This window comes from Hippichthys cyanospilos, chromosome 5 (genome assembly GCF_059441005.1).
Source record: "Hippichthys cyanospilos isolate Australia breed blue-spotted pipefish chromosome 5, RoL_Hcya_1.0, whole genome shotgun sequence".
Lineage (NCBI taxonomy): Eukaryota > Metazoa > Chordata > Actinopteri > Syngnathiformes > Syngnathidae > Hippichthys > Hippichthys cyanospilos.
This window is the reverse complement of record NC_142373.1, coordinates 23,881,810-23,905,528: the sequence shown is the minus strand read 5'-3', so window position 1 is coordinate 23,905,528 and position 23,719 is coordinate 23,881,810. Positions and strand designations below refer to the sequence as shown.

Genomic DNA, 23,719 nt, shown 5'->3' with positions numbered 1-23,719 from the left:
TTTTTTTCTCAATGGATGTCCTCTCTCTAACCTCAATTGAGAGCCGTGTAACAGGACACTCCCCTTGCCCCCCCCTCCCCCCGCCCTCTCTTTTTTAAGAGCCACGCTATAAAGAGTGCTGGAGCACTGATCGCAAGTATGCGTGTGTGTGTGTGTGAGAGAGTGTGTGTGTTCAGGGGGCCAAGCGAGGGAGATAGAGAGGAAAAATGTGATAGCGCTACTTTGGCTCATGGAGTTTTAACGGCTGCGATGTCTCCTGAGCTCTGGGAAAGCACCTTTAGCCCAGAGGGACTCACACACACACACACACACACACACACACTCTCACGCATACCACACACAGACAAGCAGACACACACGTACGAACGAACACGCACATGCACGCATACACCCCCTACACACATAAAACACATTTCATATATATATATATATATATATATATATATATATATATATATATATATATATATATATATATATATATATATATATATATATATATATATATATACTAGTATGCCTGTGTATGTTTGTCTGCTACTGACTACGCTTAGAAGAATGCAACAGCAAGAATAAAAGGCAGACAAGTGAAGATTTTTTTTTTTTTGAAAGAGAGAGTGCGTGATTTGTCCAGGCGAGGATGTGGGTGAGAACTAGTTACCCAATCGCGTCTTTCCTCCCTCTCTCTTTTTCTCTCCCCTACTCCTCCTCTCTCGCCCACTGATGGACCAGGCAAAAGTTTAAAGAGTGACGCCGGAATCCCACTCGGAGGCAGAGGAGCACAGTACTGCGCCGGGACAGTATGAAATGGACTCTAGGAGGAAACGACTGGGAGAGGAGGAGTGAGTGATCGGGGGGGGTCCCCCCTTCATTCCGAAAGTGGCCAAGAGGAAGAAGCTCGGGTAAGTACAAAAGAAGGGGAGGGGGTTGAAAAGTTCCCAGAGAGGGGAGTGCATGCTGCTGTTGATGGCTATCATATGTTCTCTGTTAAGCTTTAACATTGAGAGCCGGGTCTCAAAACTGAGGGTTGGGACCCCAGAAATGGTCCGCCGGTTATTTTTTTTTCTCAAGACGTCAAAATCATTTCGAACCGCAGAAGGGCTTTTTGATATTCGGTCATATGACATTGAGTCCAAGAGTTGATTTTGACTTTCGAAGTCCCAGATGGAGGTGCCGCTTCCTCTCTCGGTCATGCCGAACAGCCCCCACCCCGCCGGGCCCTCCCTTCTCTCATTCCTCCCTTCATTTGACACACATAGCGCTCATTCCGCTCGGCGGCGGTGGCGGCATGAATGAAGCGGCTGGAGTAGGAGGCGGGAGGTAGGAGGGGTTGTCATATCACAGAGCTCGGACTCTTTATGAATGGATGCCGCACATGATTGGCTGCGCCGAGTTTTGGCGTGCTTGTGTTTGGGCTTTTTCTTGTGAGGGACAGCGGGTGGGTTTAGTCACCAGCTGACCACCACTCTGTGTGCATTTCTGATGGGTTTTTTTTGCAAGTGTCTAACACTCGTCCTGACTGACAACTGACATAAATCACTCGTTGTTTCGCTATCGCAGACTTTCAATTCTCTTCTTTTGAACTGGAATGTCAAGGTGTCACTTAAGCATATCATGGGGGTAGCTTCCGCAAATTGCATTGTCAGGTGTGTGTTGCCCGAGCACTTTGACAAGGCTCCCTTCGTCAATGGAAATTAACGGTGAGATGCTTCGAGGAAATCTCGATGAGATTACCGTGGAATCTGTCCCACGTTCCCTCCGCTAGCCCCCCCCCTCCGCCCCCTAGCCTTATCATCACTGCCTTATGGAATGAACCCTGCCCTGTCTTATTTGGCAGGAAGCAGGCCTGACGCCTTCCTGCAGCCACACAGGGAGGAGGGGGGTGGGAAATACCAGTTAATACAGTTGGATTATTTGGGCATAATAAATCTAAAATATGCACACACAAAAAATAGCAGCAGGTTATTATGACAATTTGTAAATGTAAAAAGAAATGTACATTTACAAAAGTACATGTACATTTTCAAATTTCATTATTCTATACATTTTGACAAAAAAAATGTTACTTTTGTTTGAATGGAATGGAAAATCTACAAACCATAATTTTATTGTTGCATTATATTTCATGATTTTGTTATGGGCCCCTGGGAAATTGAATGTAAGAATTTCCTCGGAAACTCTGAAGACAATTGGGCTCTGAAGACTCCATTAAATGGTAAAAAAAAAAAAAAAATGGGTCACTTTGATCCAGCTTTTGTTTTTTTTTTTGGTTTTGTTTTATAAGAAAAAAGAAATCCTGAATGTTAGGTCAAATTGACTCAAATATCTGGTCGGTCCATTTGCGTTGCAAAATCGGATTAATTTTAATCCACGTTTTCTTAGAAATAGCATTTAATCACCACTTGGTCTCAAATGGTTCACAAGTGAACACAAAACAAAAAACAGGATTCACAGGAAAAACTCTAAACTCCATCTAGGGAAAAATAAGAAACCTTGAGAAGGGACCATAGTGGGTTGGAGCCAGACTTTGGACTTGATTTGATTATTTGTTAACATGCACCAATCATAATATTTTTTATATTCTACTGTAATATTTTACGTTATTACTTGAAAATTTAAAAACAATGTGAATGTTAATGAAACATTTTATGAAAGGACAGGGGTATTCAGGTCCTCAACTGCAGATAGTGGGTGGCGGGGGGAGGGGGGCGGGGAATATATAATGCATTAGAAACATAGTAAACAATTTGTAAGATAATTACTTTTAGAGAGAGGAGTCATATGGGATGGACTGAAAAAAGAGGCACTCAGTGTTGTGGAAGGACCTCGATTCTGGTATTTTTTCCACTTTCCACAGTCAAATATATGCAAATTAGTTACATTGCACACAATGGCAAATGATTTTGTTTTTTTTAGCAAATATTAATTTTCTACTAATCATTATGTTTACAGGAGCTGCAGCGCTTACTGTGTGGCCACCCCCTTTATGACCTCCTTCAGTGCTTCATTTTAACCGCTCATCCTCACGAGGTTCACAGGTTGTTATAGCCTACAAGCTCTAAATGCTGAGTAAAAGAAGGGGCCAAAATAGCCATATTACTGACATAAAAATGCAAAACCGTGTTGTGACCGCACTAACTCAGAGTCATTCCTCCTATCAAATCAGTCCCATGGAAAACCAGTATTGATAGCAATAATTCTGCCAGTGGGTGAATTATTTACTACTAGCATTGATTGTCTGGCACAAACAAATTTTTTCACCACTTTGGCATTTTCCACAGTAAAAAGTTACAAATAAATTAAATTTGGCTCTTTAGTTGGCCGACTCGGTGCAAAATTGGCCTCCCTCAAATTCTGAACCAAAATGAAACTAAAAGGTGTGGTTGGAGTGTATTTACTTTTGCACTGTGGTATGAGGGCTTGCTATCATCATCAGGCCCCTCGCATGTCATGTTTATCTGCTTGAGTGGGTTGCTGCTGGCAGTGCATAATAAGAAAGGAATGTATAGAAATGCATCAATGAAGGAAAAAAAAACATTAGGGTTTTTAGGATGCGAAATGAACATTGTAACATGGTTAAAATCCCCCAAAAGTTGAACTGCCATGATACAGGCCCTTTAATTACTGTTGCGAAAGTTCACACTTCATCTGGAAGACTGTTTCCTCACCTCTGTAGGTGCTGCTGTTTTGGTCAGCAACAGGCTTCAAATGCCATTTTCAGACCTAAGACATTTAACATATAACACTAAGCGCATTCAAGATGGCCCACAAATAATAGGCCAAAGTTGAAAACGCAAAAATGCACTTTCCTGTTGATTTGTAACGATACATCATAGCCATCTTGTTGTTTTAATGTCCTCTTTGTTTTATCTAGAGCGTTGCTAGCTATTTGTACTTTCCTATGTTGACTTTGTTGAGTCATCGCATTTTCAACAATCAAGCCATAATTTACCTGTGGCAGCCTTTCATTTGACCCACATTTTTGCTCTCATTGAAACGCCCCCCCCCCCCCCACCAAGACACACACATACACACACACACACACATTCATTGAAGGCTCTCTAAGAGGTCATGTCTTCCCTGGCATGCCCTTTTTTTCCATAGTGGAGTTATGCAAGTAAAAGTGTGCTCAGCAGCAGAACAATGTCTACTATAAGAGCGCTCATTCCTTCCTTTGTTACTTTCCCTCACTTCGCTGGCCGCGTGACGCCTCACTTGTTTATACAGCAACAGGCTGGAGTTAAGAGCTTAGAAGCAACGTCACGGTTACACTTTGTGTGTGCGCGATTGTGTGCACACACACACACACACACACACACACCTGGCCTGGTTCCTCCTATGCCCATATATGGGCATAGCTTCCCCTACCTGGGCCCCACTGAATTCCAATAAGCAGTGCGTTCAAGTGTGTGTGCGTCCACGGCCGATGCACGTCATGGAAAAGTAGGATGAATGGGCGGCCTGTTCTGAAGGTGTTCCTTTTGTTTTCTGAAGGTAATCAGTGAACAGCATGACTCAGCCAGGTTGATTATTCAAAGTGGAAGCACGTCAGTCGGGATAGTGCACTCACCTAGATAGCTGACCGGACGGTCATAACCAAACTGTGACACCTGCTAATCAGGTTCACACTGGAATAGAACGCAAACAGACAAGTCCGTTTCACCGGTAGAACTAACAAACTAGACTTTTAAGACACTTGTGCTGCACGCACAAAGAATATTTACGCTGAAACCATTTTAATATCTTGCAAGCGGACTGAAAATTTTATGGGATTAAACAGTTCCACAGTTGTGCCTTGAGATATAAGTTTATTTGTCCCTTATCTACAAATATTTGTCCTATATCTACAAATAAACTTAGAATAACTTATTCTCCCCCCAAAAATAGCAGGGATTTTTCTGAGTTTAATGTTGTTCTCAAGCCCTAAGAATGTTCTTAAAGATTACTCACATTTTTTATCTTTTTTAATTTGTAGACTCGTCGACCTTGAATGAAAGGAAGTTAAATTGTTCATGTTCCAGATTCAATATTCATTTCAATTATGTTTAACACGTTTTTATGATTATCATAGAAGTCTTTCAATAAAGATTGTTTTGAAGAAAAAGAAAGGAATTATGTCACCTTTATAAACTCATTAAAGTGTATAAGTATATTTAGTGTGGTACTCTGACAAGTATTATATGTTTGTTTTTTGTTTTTTTCTTGGTGTGGTCAACTAAGACAAATGAGTTATTGTAGCTCAACTAAGAGGTTCACGTTGAAAACATTTACACTGTCAGCTTTTGTTTTACGGTAGTGCGATGAAGACGTTCACATTGTTGGAACTTGACAAAAGCTTTTGTGTTGTCGTAGTTTGACTAAAGGTCTTTTCACACTGCGCTTAGCAATGCGCCATTGAAAATCCCATACATTGTGTACCAAGTGATGCGAGGACGTGAGGATGGAACGGCATGTCGCGTTGCAGTACGCTGCGCAAGGTTGCCGTTTGGTTGCCAGTGACGTGAGGCACAATTTAGTTCAACTCGAGAGTGGCGTCGTAGTGACTTCAGAAGACTTATCCAATAGGAGAAGGGCTTACCAGAAAAGACAATCAAGCGGAAACAATGACCTGATAGGCTGCTATGCAACAAGTTATATACGTTTTTGTAAGCTCGACTATGGCAGCCAATTTTTCATGGCTCAGGTAAAACAGTCATCTTGAGTATATTGTTGTTGTAGCTCATCTAAGAAATTTACACAATCTTACCTTTACTAAGATATTAGTGTTGTAGGACTTCAGTGAAGACAGTTAAGGACCTTATACAGGAAAATAGGAAGACTTGAGGGCCTTTCTGTTAGGATATTTTTGTTTTCCTTTTAACTTATTAAACACTGCAAAAATCAAATCAATCCATATTGTTTATGTGTGATGTGTTTTCACAAAGTTAGGTTTAATATAGTGGTGATTAAATTCGAGTTATTGACAAAAATACAAAGTTTCGACAAAATGTCCATTTTGGGATTTTTACAAAAGTAAATTCATTAAGGTCTCAACATGCATCTTCCGCCATCAAAAAAACATAGCATTGTAAGTGGACAAAAATAAGAGTGGACAATGTGCACCAATGAAAGATGAATGTGCCAAAATTTTATCTAAATGGTAAAACGGACTTTCACTTATATAGCGCCTTTCTACCTTGGGTACTCAAAGCGTTTTACACTAACTAGTCATTTACCTACTGATGACGCAGCATCAGGAGCAACTGGGGGTTCAGTGTCCTGCTCAAGGACACGTCGGCGTGGTCTTGGCGGTCAGGGGATCGAACCCACAGCTTCTCAGCTGAGAGACAACCACTCTACCACCGAGCCACGCCGCCCATATCTGTTATCTGTTTTTCTCATAAAATTTAATTTCAACTTGGAAACATTCAAATTGTTTGTTAGTTTTTGAGCTACCTTGATGTATTATATCTCATTGTAAAGGGGATTGAGTTTAGGATCCGAAAACATCACTATATCATCTCAATTTTCTTTTTTGGAGCCTGTTTTTATGAAAACTCTTCACGTATATTTAAGTTGGTAAAAAGAAAACTGCAACATGAACGGTTTCTGTTACTTGGACTGCGGCAAATTTTGTTTTTAATCAAACCTTTTTCAAAATATATTTTTGTATTTGTTGCGGGCAACTAAAATGTGGATGGTGCACCGTAAATGGCGCCCGGGCTGTAGTTTGAACTTAACCCTTGAATTGTTCGGGTCTGCGGGACCCATTTTCATTTTTTGTCATTGGGATAAGGTAAACATGTTCAGTATCGAAGCATAAAAGTGTTTGACTTAAGGTATTAAAGTCCACAAAATGCAACGGGTCCATCTGACCCACAAACACTGGCTGAGTAACAACAATATCAACGTAACGGGAGTAAGACAATCATGTAGTTGTAGCTTGACTAAAGCATTTTTTTTGTTTTTTTTTACATTCAGTTAAAGACACTGCTCTTTTAGTACTGTATTTCTCCGTGCACAAGTCCCCCCCCATCTTTTGTATTTCAATTTAGGTGACTTTTACAAAATAAAGCAAGTATACTGTAAGTCTACCCCTGACTTTAGTGGTTACTCATATCATGGCTGTCCAATTGAAATGCATGGTGTTTGTTCTTAAAACGACGAAATTACACTACTTTTAGATGCATTTCTTCATCGTATATCGAATAACATACTGTTGTGGTTATGGGGGTGGGGCGGGAAGGAGACAAGACTGGGAGGTAAAGTATGTGTGGGCGTAGATGCAAATGCTGAAATTAATGTTGCAACAACAAAATGATTTGAAGTTTCAATGCTTTAAGTTTTGACACAGATGAATATTCATTTGTCAAAAACTCTAAAAGTTATCATCATTATCTGGCATGCCAAATAGCTCCTCCCATTTAAATCCCGGACGTCCTCTCCTTCCTGCTCGCCCTTTGCACAAACATCCTTGTTACGGGTAGTCATCTTCGGACCCGTCCAATTTGTTATAAATGGGGGCCGTCAGAGATGATTTGCTGATCATCTTACTTGGGACGTTCTTAACCAAGTGACAACTGTTGTGAGATCAGACCGTGGAAGTTTGCCCTTCATGATTTCTCCCCCCACACACCGACATCCATACTGGCTTGTTCAAGCAAACATTCAAAGGCTGAATGAGACAAGTCAATCGGTCTTTTCCTTTTAATAATGAATCAAAGTCCACCTGAAAAAATATCTTGCCTCGTTGTTGACACCAAAGAGGCAATAAGTCAGCGCTTGACGAAAGTGCATTTGAAAATTCACCTTAACCATATCCTGTTGATGTAACTAAGTGAGACATTTATTTATATTATCGTACCTGAAGCCTGACAAGCATTTATGTTAAAGACATTCATGTTGTCATAGCTCAACTAAAATAACCAGTGTTGTAGCTCATTGAATATATTTATGGCGACGTTGCGTCACAAAGTTTCACATGCTTGACTGAGACATTGACATTGTACTAGATGGCGGCGTTGTCGTGTCCATGTAAACGTCCTGACTGTCCCGGTCCTCTATGGTGCATTTATCAGTGTGGTGTTAGCATTCCGGGTGGAGGCAGGTCAGGCATGTGCAGCCAGGTTATAACGCCACAAACAGAGCTTGCATTATAGCATGATAGCTGCCACGCTGCCTTGTGTTGGGCCTAATGAAGCAGATTTATGGCCGCCGGGGTACTCTGACCCCTGAAAGGTGACGGGGGACACAGGAATTTCTTGTGACTGCCGATCTGTCCATCTCTCATCTCAGCGTGCATTGCTAGTTTCGCCCTCCCGCCGCTTCTTTTCGCATTTGCAAAAAGCGGCTTAAGGAAGAAGTTTGCTTTTCCTTGGTCAATGTGCCAGCTCCTTCCCATTAGTCCAGCCCCCTGAAAAGGCCAGGAGAGGGTTGTCCGCAGGCCGGGGTACGAGGAAAGGGAGACTCTCCTTGGCTCAGGGGTGACGTGAGACCCTCAAGACCCACCGCTTGGAAGCATTCTGGGTTCAGGTTTACTGCGGCGCTTTGAAAGTGAGCGTCACGAGAAAGAAGGAAAACAGACTTCGCCAACCTTGCGGCAACGGCCATCTGCTTGATCGACTATTCTGAGATAGCGAAAACCTTTGGACGAGAAACGGAATAGGACTCTGTAATCCTTCTTCCATCGTCGGCGACTAGAGCACCTGAATATTTCATTGCCGATATGTCTGTTGGCTGCTGGCCTGATGGAAAATCCTCAAAAGCATTTTGTAGAGTTGACGTTCAGTTTAACCACCATTAACGAGCGTGTCATTGTGTCACACATTTTAAATTTGAATTGTTACTTTTTTTTACTGTCTTTAGCATATGTTCTATAGCTTTGCTTAATAAAGTGACCCTCTTGAAGCATAAGCTGCTTTGTAAATATTCTAGCTTTATAGGTTCAAACGTGTGTATATTGTGCGTTCCGTCCTTCCTACCTCTTCCAGACGCCACAGTTACAACTTACGCTTTGCAGACAGCCACAACACGTGGACTGAAAATGCTTTCCACAAACATTCATCCAGAGACTAATTTCAAGTTTGCATATCGGCGGACCCAAATGCTCTTTTAATGCTCCTTTTTTTTCTTTTTTTTTTTAATTCTAGTTAAAACGACATTTGTACATGTGTTATAGTTTTAAAATAACATGTCTACCATTTGTTTTACATGTTTATTGACATACCACAGCACAAAATACTCTGGTGTCATGAATAGAATTTGGGGCGTGGTGTTCCATCCACTTAAAATTCTACATTAATGATTGATGAAGGTTAATAATGACATTAATTATTAGACAATAGTTTAGGTTACATGCAGTCGATTTCCGGGTTATGGTCAGGTTATGTCAAATTTCGGTTCATGATATCTTCATTTACACGCATTAGTGAATAGGGTTATGTTAAGTGTGCTCCTTCCAATCAAGAAGGCGGATAACCTCTTGACATCCAACTTTCTTCACTCAAGAAAACACATTTATGATCAGTAATTGTTTTCGTCCTCTATTCAAAATCGAAGGTCTTTGTACCTTCTGAGGTTCGACCTGTTTGTTTACTTTACAGAGAAATCAATGCTTTGCACAACGTCTCTTCAGATGGCTTTACTTTACAGATGGCGAGGTTTTAACGCCATCACAATACACATTTTAAGTACTTTTGTGGAGTAAAGTCCCAGTTTCCTTGCGATTAGCGCATGTGCAGAGCACAAAAAAATCAATGACACATAATATGGAGCTAACCTAAATGAATAAAGGCAACTGCCTTGGTAGTTTTTCTTAATAAGTGAACGCATTTTGTTGACCAGCAGTTCCATGTCTCACCTTTGACCCCGGACACCCATTCAGCTCGAAATATGAATATTTCTTTCATTGTATCCAGATCCCTTCAGGTCATCGACAGCACGTGAATTTAATTATAATTAACATTTACGATCTTGGGGTCAATTATGAGTAATTTCTCCTCAGTAAATCGCATCATTAAACAGCTCAGTCAAATCGGAGTGGATCTTCTGACTGCATTCTGAAGAGCTACTGTTTGATCATTCTAATAAATAAACATTTAACACTAACCCTAAAATAGGAGCTAAGAACATTCCATAAAAGTAAATAATGAATGACAATATTACGAATAAAACAATTCCTCAAGGAAATATTGGTCATATTGCAGTGGTTGCCTGGCGGATGCAGATGGGCATCTCAAAGTTGAGGTTTAGCTTTTATAGAATGACACGTACTATTATTAATTTGTAAGTTCACCACAAAGTCTCTCCATTTTCTGTACCTCCCATTACATTAAGCACCGAAGTGCTTTGGAGAATAAATGTACCACATACAGCAGATAGAAAGAGAATGCATCCACACCCAGCTCACACATCTTACACACCCACCCACACACACATGCCTACACACACACATGCACACGCAAACCAGCGTCGCTTGAAACAAATATGCAACGTACGTTTGCCTACACACGCACACACACACACACACACATTTTTGTCAAGTGGTCACCCCCTACTTTGAGACTGAGGCAGGGTAATAATTCACTTCCTCTTTGCTTCCCCCACAATGTGCTCTCGTGTGCGTGTGTGTTCTCAGCAGTTGTCACTTTGTGAATGTGTGTGTCCGTGTGTGCGCGAATGTGGATGTGGTCAGGCCCAGTCATCTTCCAGGCAGCTCAGAGGAAACCCACATCAACTGCCATTCACCACACTCTAGGAATAGACTTGCCCAACGCAGGCAGGAATGGAATGGCACGCCTGGCCCCGCCCCTCCCTAGTCTGCAACTTGAAGCGCATAGCAAAAGTTGTCTCAACATTGATTATCGATGTTACCAAATTGTTCAAAAATATCACAAATTTGAGTTTTTGAAATCTTAAAAAAAAAAAAAAAAAAAAAAACTTTTTTTCTCAAATATTTACAAGCTGTATTTTTTCTACTCATCAAGAAAACAAAACTGTGAAAATGAAAAAACGTCCAGTTTGGTGGTCTTTTTATCCCCAAATTAAGGAAATTCAGAATCTGATGAAGCGTTTTTAGACTCCTGGTCTTACAGCAAGAAAAAGTTGAGAACGTTAACACAATGAAGAAGAATAAAAGACCTATTTGGAAACTCAATGCACAATGCTTTTATTTAGATGGGTTTCTCTTCTTTGTTTTCTTAAGAAAATGTTTACCTTTTTTATATTTTCATATATATATATATATATATATATATATATATATATATATATATATATAAAATTTGTATATTTGTTTTATCACAAATTTAAAACATATACGGTATATTAGGGATGAAAATATCAAAAAGATAAACATTTTCTTAGCGGACAGTGGCAGAACACAAAAGGAAGAATATACTGTACTGTATATAACTTAAGGTTCTTAATTTTCAAAATTATTAATATATATTAAAACTTAAAATTATAAAATTATACTATACAATAATAATATTATTATTATTATTTATCAGTAGTTACTTAAATTTTAATTTGTATACTACAAGTATTACAATTATACGTCCTTGCATTTGGGCGAAAAAGGTCATGATATAAGTGTGTGGAAATTCATGTTTGTAATAGTTCCCGCCCCCGGTTGAACCTCGACCTCAGGCCGCTATCACCACTCCACTCGTCACTTCCAGTGGAAAAAAACGGGATTGTTTCATGTGCCGGCACGACAGAGGTGTCAGCATCACCAAAGCATGGAAAGAAAAGTCCGAGATAAGACGAAGCTAAGAGATTAGCGCCTTTATCTCTCTCTCATTCCTGAGAGCAAACTCAACTTCGACGATCTGGCCCAGTTAATATCACACCTGAACCCGATATCTTCAAGACAACATTGTAAAGCATGTATAGCCGTATTTTGAGTTTGGAAAACATGTTTTTTTTCAAGGAAAGAAAAAAGCAAGAACAGAATAGTGGAATTTTATGGGAAAAGTAAAAGCTCTTCTGCAAAGAGAAATGGTTTCACAGCGGCAATTATTATCATTATTCCTGTTAAAATGTCAGGTACTGACCAATTTTTGTGTGTTTTTCGTTTCAGGTCAACGCAGTCAAACTTGTCACAGTTTCTGACAAGAGAAACATGATGGATATTTATGGGCATTTAAGAGGTAAATATCCACCTGCATGCTCATTTTGTCTGTGAAGGAAAAAAACATTTGTTTTAGATTTTAGGGTACAAATATAAACATGTATCTTTAATTTCTTTTCCCTTTGTCTGTTTGACATACTAGAAAGCAGTAAGAGGATTTAAATATACATGAGCAGCCTTGCTGTTGAACTTCCAAATAGTGTGATTTTTTGGGGGGTGTTCTCCAAAAGCAGAGGGGAAAAAAAACATTTTTGTGTCACATTGTTTTCATTCCGATAGATATTTAATTTTATTATTTTATTTATTTTTTAATCCATATCATAAAAGTTCTCAGGCTCAAAGCAAAACCAAAAGCATTTAAAGATTTTAGATTGCCAAAATGTTATTTTTACTCGGAAGCGCATATCTTTATTATTACTTTACCATTTTTTAGGGTTCAAATATAAAGAGAAATAGTAACAACTCATAAATACATGGCTTTCATTACAAAGATTTCTATCTTTTTCCTTTCTTTCATCTTCTCAAGATGAGGGCTTTTATTGACGGTTAGTAAGAAAAAAACCAGCAACATTTCTACAGCAACGTCAGAAATGATCACCGACCTCCTTAGAATTGCTCTCCATTAAGAACGATGAATGTCCACATGTTGTATTTCCCCCTTTCCACAGATCATGACAGTTTTTGCATTAAAAAAAATACAATCTTTTTGAAAAACAGTTTTTCTTACACATTCTTGTGAGAAAAAACCTCTCAACCATTTAATAAAAAGCATGTACTGCGAACCCCTGTGTATGTCATCCTCAAAAATCGTTTTTTTTTTTCATGCAGTTTTACCCGTCACACTCTGAAAACATGTTAAAATATGTTAAAACATGTTGAAACGTTTTCACACTTATCGCCTGTTTTAAATTGACATATTAAATATACAAGAATTAAAACATTGTGTATTTAAACTGCACAATGTTCAATCAAACTGAAAACCTATCAAAGGGCAAATGGAAATGTTACAGTTTTAATAATAATCATTATTGATATTATTATTATTATTTATTTTTCTTTTCATCACAATTTTCATATGTTTTCTCCTTTTGTTATGCTGCAGGTCTTCGAAGACGCCTCAGCACGGTGCGGTGCGGCTCAGTGGTAAAGTGCTGGTCTCCCACCTGACAGGTCGCGAGTTCGTTCCCCCGGCCATCGCGACCATGCCGTGTCCTTGAGCAAGACCCCCAGTTGCTCCTGATGCTGCGTCACCAGTAGGTAAATGACCGGTTGTGAATACCAAAGGCGGAAGGCCCGCTATAAAAATGAGAGTCCATTTAGTAGTTACTCGGTGCTGCTTGGTACATTGCACCATCAAGTTGTGCTTCATTGATCTGGAACTACCTAAAATGAAAAAAAAAAAAAATCAAATCAAATGTTTAATCATCTACTACGCTGTAGGTCCTTTAGCCGCTGGAAGAGCAATTATTTAAAAAGCATAGCAACATCCTAGGATCCAATGTCGAAGGCTTTAGCTTGGCTTCTTATAGCATTCCATTATAAGCCTTGAAAGCTTTTTCGGACATTCCTCCATTTGGCATGAGCCTGGTGCGAGAGTGCAGCGTGACAATGACAACGTGACCAAGGAAGAGCCTTAATGGCTGGAATGCGCGTCGTTCGGGGAGAAGCCCAGCACATTCGGTCCTTAATAAAAGCTACATTGGAGTCAAGTGACCGTCAGCTGGCCGCCGTCTATTTGATCAACGTGGCGGTCACGAGCTCTCAGGTATGCGGCGTCGGGCTCCTCACCTACGCGCACGAGTGATATTTTATTAGGATCGACTCAGTGCTTCCATTATGTGTCATAGCCGGAGCCGGCGTGGCCTCCAGGCTAATGGGAAAGAATGACAGGAATCTGCGACTGATAATGCCATGCTTGGAGATGTTCGTCAGAGGATAATCTCCCATATCCTTCCCCGCCCTCGGGCTGCGCTCCGTGAGTTGTATTAAAGGGATGTTCCGTGTTCTTCCCCTGCAGGCGGACTCAGCCCCAGATCCCTTTGCGCACGGCGGCCGTCACTTGCTCAGTAGGCAGTGTAGATCCTGTATAGCAATCAGCAGCTACATCTGGCTACTGGGTCTCTGGCAGCCCGGCCGACTTCCCGCCTACCTTCCGCACCCATTGGTCGCCAGGCGCGCTCTGAGCCTCCCGATTGGCCGCGGGGGCTCTGTCCTGTGACCCCCACAGGCAGGATGTTCTCTGTCACGACTCCACAAGGGGCCCTTGTCAGGGCTTTTGTCCTTCTCCACCATCCTTCTTTCAAGGCTTCCTGTTGGGCCTCCAGAAGCTCATCGATTTGCTTTGTCCTGGACCTGGCACACAATGTAGATTTCTGTGTGCTACAATTCTACAGCTACATTGTCTGCTGGGTTTCTGGCTAGCAATATAATCGGCGGTAGGGTCATGAAACTTAATAGCGTTTGCATCTGCGTAGAAGGTAAGCTAGTTATGATGTAATGAAACAAAAAGATTTTCCCAATAAAAACAAAATACTGCACATTCATTGTGGCTGCTGCTTTCATTTCTTTAACTTTGCTTAGACATGGGCCCCATAACATCAAAAAGAATTCTCTTTTTGCGCTTGCGCAATTCAGGAATCAATTGAGTGCGCCACACATCTCATTAATTAATTTCCTGAATAGTAGCTAGGTGTGTCAGAATCTTACATCATTTAGATTCTTCAAGAGTAGGCACAGCTTTGCGCAACTTTATTCTCTTGTCATTGTTATGATGTATTCGAATGTGTGTTTTCACGTTAAATGTCTTAGATCTCTTGATGTGTCCGTGACCGTTGGAACGTGTTTCCAAACGTTTGACATGGTACTGTGCGTACAAGTCACAGTTTACCATCTTTTTTTGTTCTCATGAAAGCACGTTTTCTCAAGACAAAAAAAGGCAAAAGAAATGTTGAGAATTGAAAGAAACAGATTCATTGTTTTGTTAGGGGTTCTTTCTCGTACCGAAATAATTTCTCCCTTTGATGCCGACATTGCTGGTAAAGTCCTTTAAGGGCCATTTCAAAAATATTAAACAGCAAAATATGACTCTTTATTATTATTATGATTATCATTATTATTATTGGTGGTAGTAGTAGTAGTAGTAGTAGTAGTAGTATTACAGCCCCAAACTCAAAAACCCGACTCAGAAATCAAACTTGTCGAAAAAAACATGACCCAGACGTGGAAACTAGACTCGAAAATGTTAAAACATGAAATGAAACGTTTTATCATTTTATCATTTCATGAAAACATGGCAGCTTGAGAACTTGATTTGGCCTTTTTACGATGTGCCACTGACAACTTGGAGCTTAAAAACTCAGGTATCGATCCTACATGATATAATGAAGAAACTAAAAAAAATTATTTAAAAAAAAAAAAAAAAAGCGGGCAGTGTGTGGAACAGCGGTTAGCCGTCTGCCTCACAGTTAAAGGACCCGAGTTCGAATCCAGCTGGCTATGGCCTTCCTGTGTGGAGTTTGCATGTTCTCCCTAAGCCTGCGTGGGTTCTCTCCAGGCATTCTAAAAAGAAGCATGGCAGGTGTATTGGACACACTAAATTGTCCTTGGGACAATTACGTGCCCTGCAATTGGCTGGCAACCGGTTGAGGGTGTCCCCCGCCTACAGCCGGATATTACCTGGGATAGGCAACAGCGAGCTTGGCTCTAGAAACGGATGGGGAAAAAAAAAGACACTTTAATGCCCACGCTTTGACTTTCGGTGAGGTTTTGGAATTGAACCATTTTGAACAAAAATGATGGATTTTAAACTATATTTCATGAGCATTTAAAAATTGATAATACTATATAGCTCCTATACATAATGGCGTATCAACCAATACTGAAACAAACTATTTTGGTACTTACCAATGTGTTACATTCACGACAAATGAGAGATTGGGCTCTGAGTTTTTTTATTCTTTTTTTTTTTTTTTAATTACAGGATTGACGCACACATGACAGACACTCCATAGCTTACCCACGCATGATCTTAAAATGGATTCCCGTGCCAGACAAAGATGGCAGACGGAATACAAAGAAGTGTGGCGAGAGGGGTGGTTGTCTGTCAAGGGGTTGCCAGACTGCTGTCACCTTATTAGCACGGCAATAATGTCTTTTCCGCGCACACGGATGCGCACACACGCAGACATTTAAAATCACTGGTTTTTGTCACATTCTCCCTGACATGAAACTTATGGAACTTTGCCTTCTCTCTCCTTTTAATTTCACTTATATTCCAATATAGCCAAGTGTTTGTTCAATTGTATTACACTGTTGTTTACAGCTCCCCCTCCCCATAAAAAGAAACACAAGACAACAAGGCAAGACCATGTGCCATTGGCCTCGGAGCAATAAAAGGGAGCAAAAGATCAACAGAGGATGAAAATGAGTCAATACAGCAGGGAGTCATGTCAGCGCTCTGCCAGTAACAAAATAAAACAATTTTGAGATGCGGACGCTTGCAAGGCTTCGATTAGAGACTTGGAGTAAAATGAGGTCACAGACGTTATAAGACCTTCAGTTCCCCAAAAGGAGCACACCTGAAAATGCTGTTTCTAAAAGACACCCAGTTCACCGAAACACATTTTTTAATACTAGGTGTAGGAATCATGTTACCAAAGAATGAATGGAGGGCAGCTTGTGGCATATGGAGAAGTACCAAATATTGGTTCATGCTCTTATTTGTTATATCATGTTTCATTGAATTTCCAATCGCCCATTGTATAGAGTATGAATGGCTTTTAATGGAATGCCACTGAATAGCAATTAATTCTCAGACAAATTCATACACAGCAAAAAATCCATTACACCAACAAAATTAAAAAAACATCCCACGCTCACCTCATAAAAACATTCAAACAAAATCCACCTCTTACCAGACAACAAACTATCACACTCACTGTTGTATGCATCTGGAATATTTTGCACCCGTCAATAATTCAGAAGAAAAACAATCAGAAAAAAGAAAGAAAACACAATCCACAATTCACAATCCATTAATTTTCTTCAAAATTGACTATTTCTAAAGGCTTTACAAAAACAATGCGCCTTGTGTTTGAAAATATTTTTTAAAGTTATTAACATTGCGTCTAATAATACGGCGCACCCATTGTTAGGTCAAATACTAAATGATATATAATAATGATGATGATGTATAAAGTGGTTCATGAAGGCTTTGAGATGGATCGTTTGTGACATGTGAAGTGTGACCGTTTGGAGGCCATTTTGTTTCAGAAGCTATCAAGGCCGCTTGCTGAAAAAACACAGGCATGTTGCCGTTAATGTTTGCACAGTCAAGGTCCTTTGGTCACTTGAAAAGTCACTTTGATATGGATGTTGTTGCTATGGTTACACAACGTTTGTTGTCTGTATTTGAGGGTTGGTCCATCAAATAAACAATGCTGTATTATTGTGTAAAGCTGATGGTGCTTTATCTTTTCTATTATGAAGAGACAATAAAGGTAAACATGATTTATTTATTACATCAATAATAAAACATCCATAGGATGAAATACGATGATATATTGAAGGAAATTTTACCATTTGAATAAAATGGATAGTTCAGCATGAGAGAGAGAGAGAGAGAGAGAAAGAGAGAGTGCTCATTTTACTTCAGGAAAGTGTTGGGTCCACGGGACTCGCAATACTAAAAAACTATGGGTCCCGACGGAAATGAATGGAGTCCCAAAAACTGACCAGTAAAAACCACGATATTGGGAGAGTGAATCTTTTTCCCGCGATTCGATTTTTGGGGTCTTTGATTCAATTCAGAATCAATTTTCAATTCATAAGGATTTTTTCTGCTTCAATCTATTGATGTGCAAAGACACATAACACAACTTCAGTCAGCTTTGCATGACTGAATAAAAAAGGGAAAGAGTGTCTTTTTTAACATTTACTAGGTTTTGAATTGATTAAAAAAAAAAAAAAGCCTTTTTCCCCAAAAATAACATATGGACAAGTGCTACTCTTTGAAGTTAGCTATACATGTAATCACTTATACATTATAAAATAAGATTAAACAAAAATTTTAATGACAAGCGTGATAGTCTGTTCATCTCTGAGCATAGTGGGAGAATTATCAGTAATAATTGTAACATCTTTGAATAAATTCAAAATCATATATATATATATATATATATATATATATATATATATATATATATATATATATATATATATATATATATATATATATATATATATATATATAGAGAGAGAGAGAGAGAGAGAGAGAGAGAGTGAGCATGAATTGAGTGTGCACATAAAAAGAATAAATACTGAATACCTCTCTGATAGTGTTCATTAAAACTGGCCTTCATTTTGTTTATCAAGGCTGAAATTGTATTGAATTCAATCTGAATAATAATGGTGAATTTAATTAACAATAATAAAATGTCAAAGTTAATAGTATCCAATCCATTTTCCTACCCGCTTAAAAGTTATTATACTGTATGGAATTGTATTTGCTTGTAATATGTGTTTAGTTATTCCTGTTAAGGTGATGCCTTGAGATAAGAGTTTAATTTGTTAAAAGGCCACGCCTGATAAAGTGAATCACTCATTTCCCAAACTGTCTTTCTCCTTTAAGATGAATGGAAATGCCATTAACCTGTTCCAGCCTCCCCGTCAAAAAAAAGAAAAAAAAAACATATTTTTAAGAGGAAAATACCAACCCATAGTATCGGAATGAAATGGTTTGTTACACTCACGATCAATTGAATCGCTTCATATCTTGGCCATCCGTGGGCAGTATATATTGTACAGAGGGATATACTATGTACAAAAACTGAAAGTTATATTTTTCTGTAAGTGCTGTTGTGATAAATTTGTAGTGTTGCCCCATTGTGTGTTTTTCTATCAGCTTTTTAAAGCAGCAGTCAATGTAAATTCAACAACTGTTTTCAAAATTAGTTAGAATTACAGTAAATATTATCTTTGCATTATGGCTTTACGGGTTTAAAAAGTCAGACCAAGTCCTGTTCCTGTTTTCAAAATGATTCAGCAAATAAAAAGGAAAAAAAGGTGCATGAAATAAAAATAATAAACATGGCTGAGCACATCCTTGTCTAAACAATCATCCGTTTCACTTAGTGGGTGTGCTCCATTGATGATACACATTGACTCATCAAACGCTGTGGTGACTAAACATCACTTTGGCAGCTATTTTCCAAATAATTATCTCATGCCTGCATTGGAGCTGGTATCCACTTCCACTCAATTTCTCAGGTAAGCATGGCGAGGAAGGCATATCAAGGCACATCTCGTACCCGAAACGTTGACGTCAACAAATGCAACTTCGACTTTGGGCTTGATTGCATGCCTCGATGTTACTCGACAGTTGGTGGTGGTACTTTTTTGCTGCCAACGTGATTTGATGCATCTATTTTCACTAATGTACCCACTCCCTGAGAATTAGGGTTTTTTTTCAGCCAATTAGCCTTAACCAGTGCATTTCTAGAGGGAAAAAAAATACTTAAAACAGAGTGCTGTGACATCCATTTCTGATTGATTAAATTTAGGAACTCAATCCTGTAGTGCTATCTCTGGACATATTTTATTCAACAACTCCAAAAGACAGATTGTGTAACATTATATGTTTTATTCCGGACTTTATTTCAGGCTTCATTGTCGAAATATGCTGTTATGCAAAGATGTCACCAAAGCAAAAGTTTGCAATGTGTTTCTTATGTTCAAATTAATTTGCTCTTAATTTGAAAAGAAACCTGTTCTATTTCTGTGACAGAATAAAAGTAAGGTTGCTCAGATACCATTTTTTGGGCGCCGATACCTGTCTGTGCACTAATGGTTGATACAGATACAATAGCTATACCATCCCATTTGTATTTTCTCTCTTCAATACTGAAAAATGACACACTCACTAGGATGTGGTCGGACACTGCTTAAAAAATCTATTTTATGAAACGAGAAAGCAAAATCAAACAATCAGCCAGTAGAACTTTTTCTATTGTCTTCTTATTATGTTCACTTCCCTGAGCAGGCTACATTAAGTAATCAAGCAAATAATAAAGTAGGCAATAAAAAAAACAAAAAGCAGTAATAGAGCAATGAGGTCATTAATATTGAACCACTGATAAATAAATAACTTACATTCTGAGCATATTATGGAATAGATGGAATGGAAGAAAATGTATACATATGAGAAGGATAGTGCGAAATATCATGTAGTGCAAAATATTATGTATTTAGCAGCTTTCCTGCACTGTGCAGGGTTTGTAAGGCACATGTGTGCATACGTTAAAGTGACTGGTGATCAAGCAGATAAGTGCTTCAGGTAAGCGTCTAATTAGATTAGCTTCCAGAAACCCATCTAAAACCTTACCCACCTCCCTGAAGTGCCTTCACCTACACTCGGAGATAGTCGTACCCCCATTTGAGAATTGCATTAATTAAGATAATGCATGGGTGGATGGATGGATGGATGGATGGATGGATGGATGGATGGAAAGATTGAGGTTGGGGGTTTTGAATCCAGGCTTCATGTATGTGGACGTTGAATATTCTAGCTATAACTCTTTGATCGTGTCAATCAAAATGTATCTTGATGATATTATCGTGGCTAATATTTGTATGTTCGTGTTGGCCAATGCTAAAACAAGAAATGTCATGTCGTCATATGTTCTACGACTAAATATAGCGGGCTTCATCACCATTTGAGACTGACCAAGTGACATCGTGGGTATTTCTGCAGAGGGTAAGCATCACTGCTTTATGTCAGGCTGGCCAAAGAAAGCCACCAGGAACGCGACCCACTGACCGCTGAGGTCAAGACCACGCTCCTCGGATTGCGTCGCGGCTGAAGCTGTGCAGGAAAGCGCTGATGGCGCAGTAAGAGGGGGAGAGAAAGAAAACCCGACTGCATGTCAGCTGTCAGTGTTAGACAGATGGACGGACAGCCATGACCTCATGTCATGTGACATGTGACACCATCAGGTCATCATGGGGATGCGATGCATTGACTGCGCAATGAGGAGACGGAAATGGAGCTCACATGACACTACAGAATGTATGTGTGCATGTGTCTGTGTTTGTGAGCATACTTCTTTGCTTTTGCGCGTAACTTTGTCTTTAAAGGGACAATGTGTAGAACTTAGCCCGGTTTTCATTAAAAAAGAATGAATCAAATGATTATAAATTTCAAAAGCCTGCAAATAAATGTCTTGTTAATGACCAACAGTATGTTTTAAATATAATCGTAGTTCTAGTTATCATCAAATAATATTACATGGGGGGTGGCACTCCTCTGGGGGCTACCATGTCTGTTATAGCTACGGACAATGGTAAATGCAGCACCTCCTGCTGTATGTAGTGAAAAACGGTCTAAATCTTACACACTGTCCCTTTAAAGAATTTTTTTAGTGAGTATGGTAGTCAGGTCCAGTCAAGTTCATTCATACAGCCCACATAACGAAGTTTCAAAGAGCTTCACAAGTAAAAGAAACTGAGTACCTAGTATTATTAGTAGATGTTAGAAAACTGGAATAAAGTTTCAAATGTTCTTTAAAAAAATCATAATATTCAATTACAACGGTTGAATCATTTTATGGGGATGGTGACATTGATTGTTCCTCGAGTAATATTCTTTGAATAAAGGTGTTGTCTATAGTAATAGTGTATATGGCAGCAGAAAATGAGTAGAATCAAATTGTTATTTAAAAAAATTGAAACTGATAATATCAAAGGTATAAAATCTTAAACTTCAAGAAAAAAAATTGGAATTTTGTGATCATAGTATTTTTTGGAACATTATAAGGAGTTTTTAGAATTTAGAAAACATTTAGTCAACAATACTGTACAAGAATAGTAGCATAAAAATGCCTTTTTTTATGAATATAAAATTGTCATTTAAAAAAAAAAGTGACATGAATATTGTCTTAATATTGAGGGAAGAAACTAATAATAGTTGAGAAGAAAACAACATTTCTAAAAATACTATCTTAATTTGAACTATGGAAAGTTTTTTTCATTTTGCGTGTGCACCAAATATTGTGTAGTTCAGCATCTTGCGAATATTACCCAGCCACCAAAAACGATGACAATGAGCCATCTCCTAGAAGGCTGTTTTGCTAATATTTCCAACAACAGAATAATTTTACAATGAGAAACAGTTTCATTTCATGAATGTAATTTTGGAACCTGTTGGACTTCCACTTTCATTTGTGGTCATTCATGCTTCCAAGGCCAATGCGCACTTTTTCTTCTTGCAGCCATCGCTTCACTTGCGCATCCAAACGGGGAGAGCGTCACATATGTTCGAGTGTGTGTGTGTGTGTGTGTGTGTGTGTGTGCGTGTGCTCGCATGTGCGTGTATGTGAGTGTGTGTCCACCAACAAGCTGAGCACAGTTTTTCCACTGATGTAAATTTGCTTTACTTTCATGTGGAAATCCGTCACACATGCACAAATACACACACATACACACGCGCGCATGGTGTAAATTCTTCATTCACAGAGGACAGCACTTCCTGACATTGCATAAGCGTGAAAGCCGATGAAGAAACTGAATGGAAAGTAGTGATAAGCAGTTGACTGCTGTGTCACAGGGACACAGCCAGTGACCATGAAAGTTCCACAAGTGTTAAAATGGGGAAAACACATCCGGTTAGCACACAAGCCCCACTCCGAGGGTGGTGGTGTCATCATTAGTGAAAGGCCAGTAAGGCTTTCTCTGCTGACCCAAACGCAATCAAAAGCTCTGACCTGCTTTGACAAATCACATTCTGATATTTGTTCCATAAAATGTTATGAGTATTTTCTTCATTTGATAATGCTACTTTTAGTATACTGGTTTACAGAGGTGGGCATTACGTATACCCTTTTTTACTGGTCCGTCATTCATCATTTTTCAGTGGCAATCATTTTCATTTCTTTTTTTTTTTCAAGCAAAACCAAACTGCAATCGTCTTTTTTTTCTGTCTAGTTCACCCACATTGTGTCACCATACCATCACCACCAGACAATGGTCAAATTGCGTGCGCATGTTAGCGTGCACACCGCTTCTTTACGCACTTCGTAACTGGGAAGTTCTTATTCCTCACACGATGCATGAGTCCATAAAACAAAGTTCACACATATTCACAACACATCTGCCTCACACATATGACCAAGTCCAAGCAGAAGGCAACACAGAGGGAAAAGTACAACCAAAAAGCTGAGTCAAAAGGTAATGTACAAATAAAAGCACGGCACAGTGTTCTTTAAGTCTAGTCATATTGTCTTGTGATTTTCAGTTTAATATTGTTTACTGTCTTGTTGATTATGTACTATGTTTGGTTTCTGAAAATGAAGAATAAAATAATGACGAAAAAAAAAACGACACAAAAACTGTACCAAAATCATAATACACACCAAAAAGGGCGAAGATGAAAAGTAAAAGCGACACAAAATCTGCCTGTAACAAAATATACCTCTAAACAGGAGGAGGGGAGCAGAGTCCAGAGGAGAACAATCGATCTTGCAAAAGTAACAACATAAAGGTAAAATCAACGAGGAGGAATCTCAGAACATGAAAGTTCAACTAAAAGACAACAAGGCATAAACGCACTAGAAA

At 39.1% G+C, this 23,719-nt stretch overlaps 1 long non-coding RNA gene across 1 annotated transcript; it reads left to right on the top strand.

The window, feature by feature from the left end:
- Nucleotides 1–548: 548 nt before the first annotated feature.
- On the top strand, nucleotides 549–14,655 carry LOC148424055 (uncharacterized). Its single transcript, XR_015865721.1, has 3 exons — nucleotides 549–902; nucleotides 12,062–12,131; nucleotides 13,215–14,655. It is a non-coding gene; the product is annotated as an uncharacterized LOC148424055 (long non-coding RNA).
- Nucleotides 14,656–23,719: the final 9,064 nt, after the last annotated feature.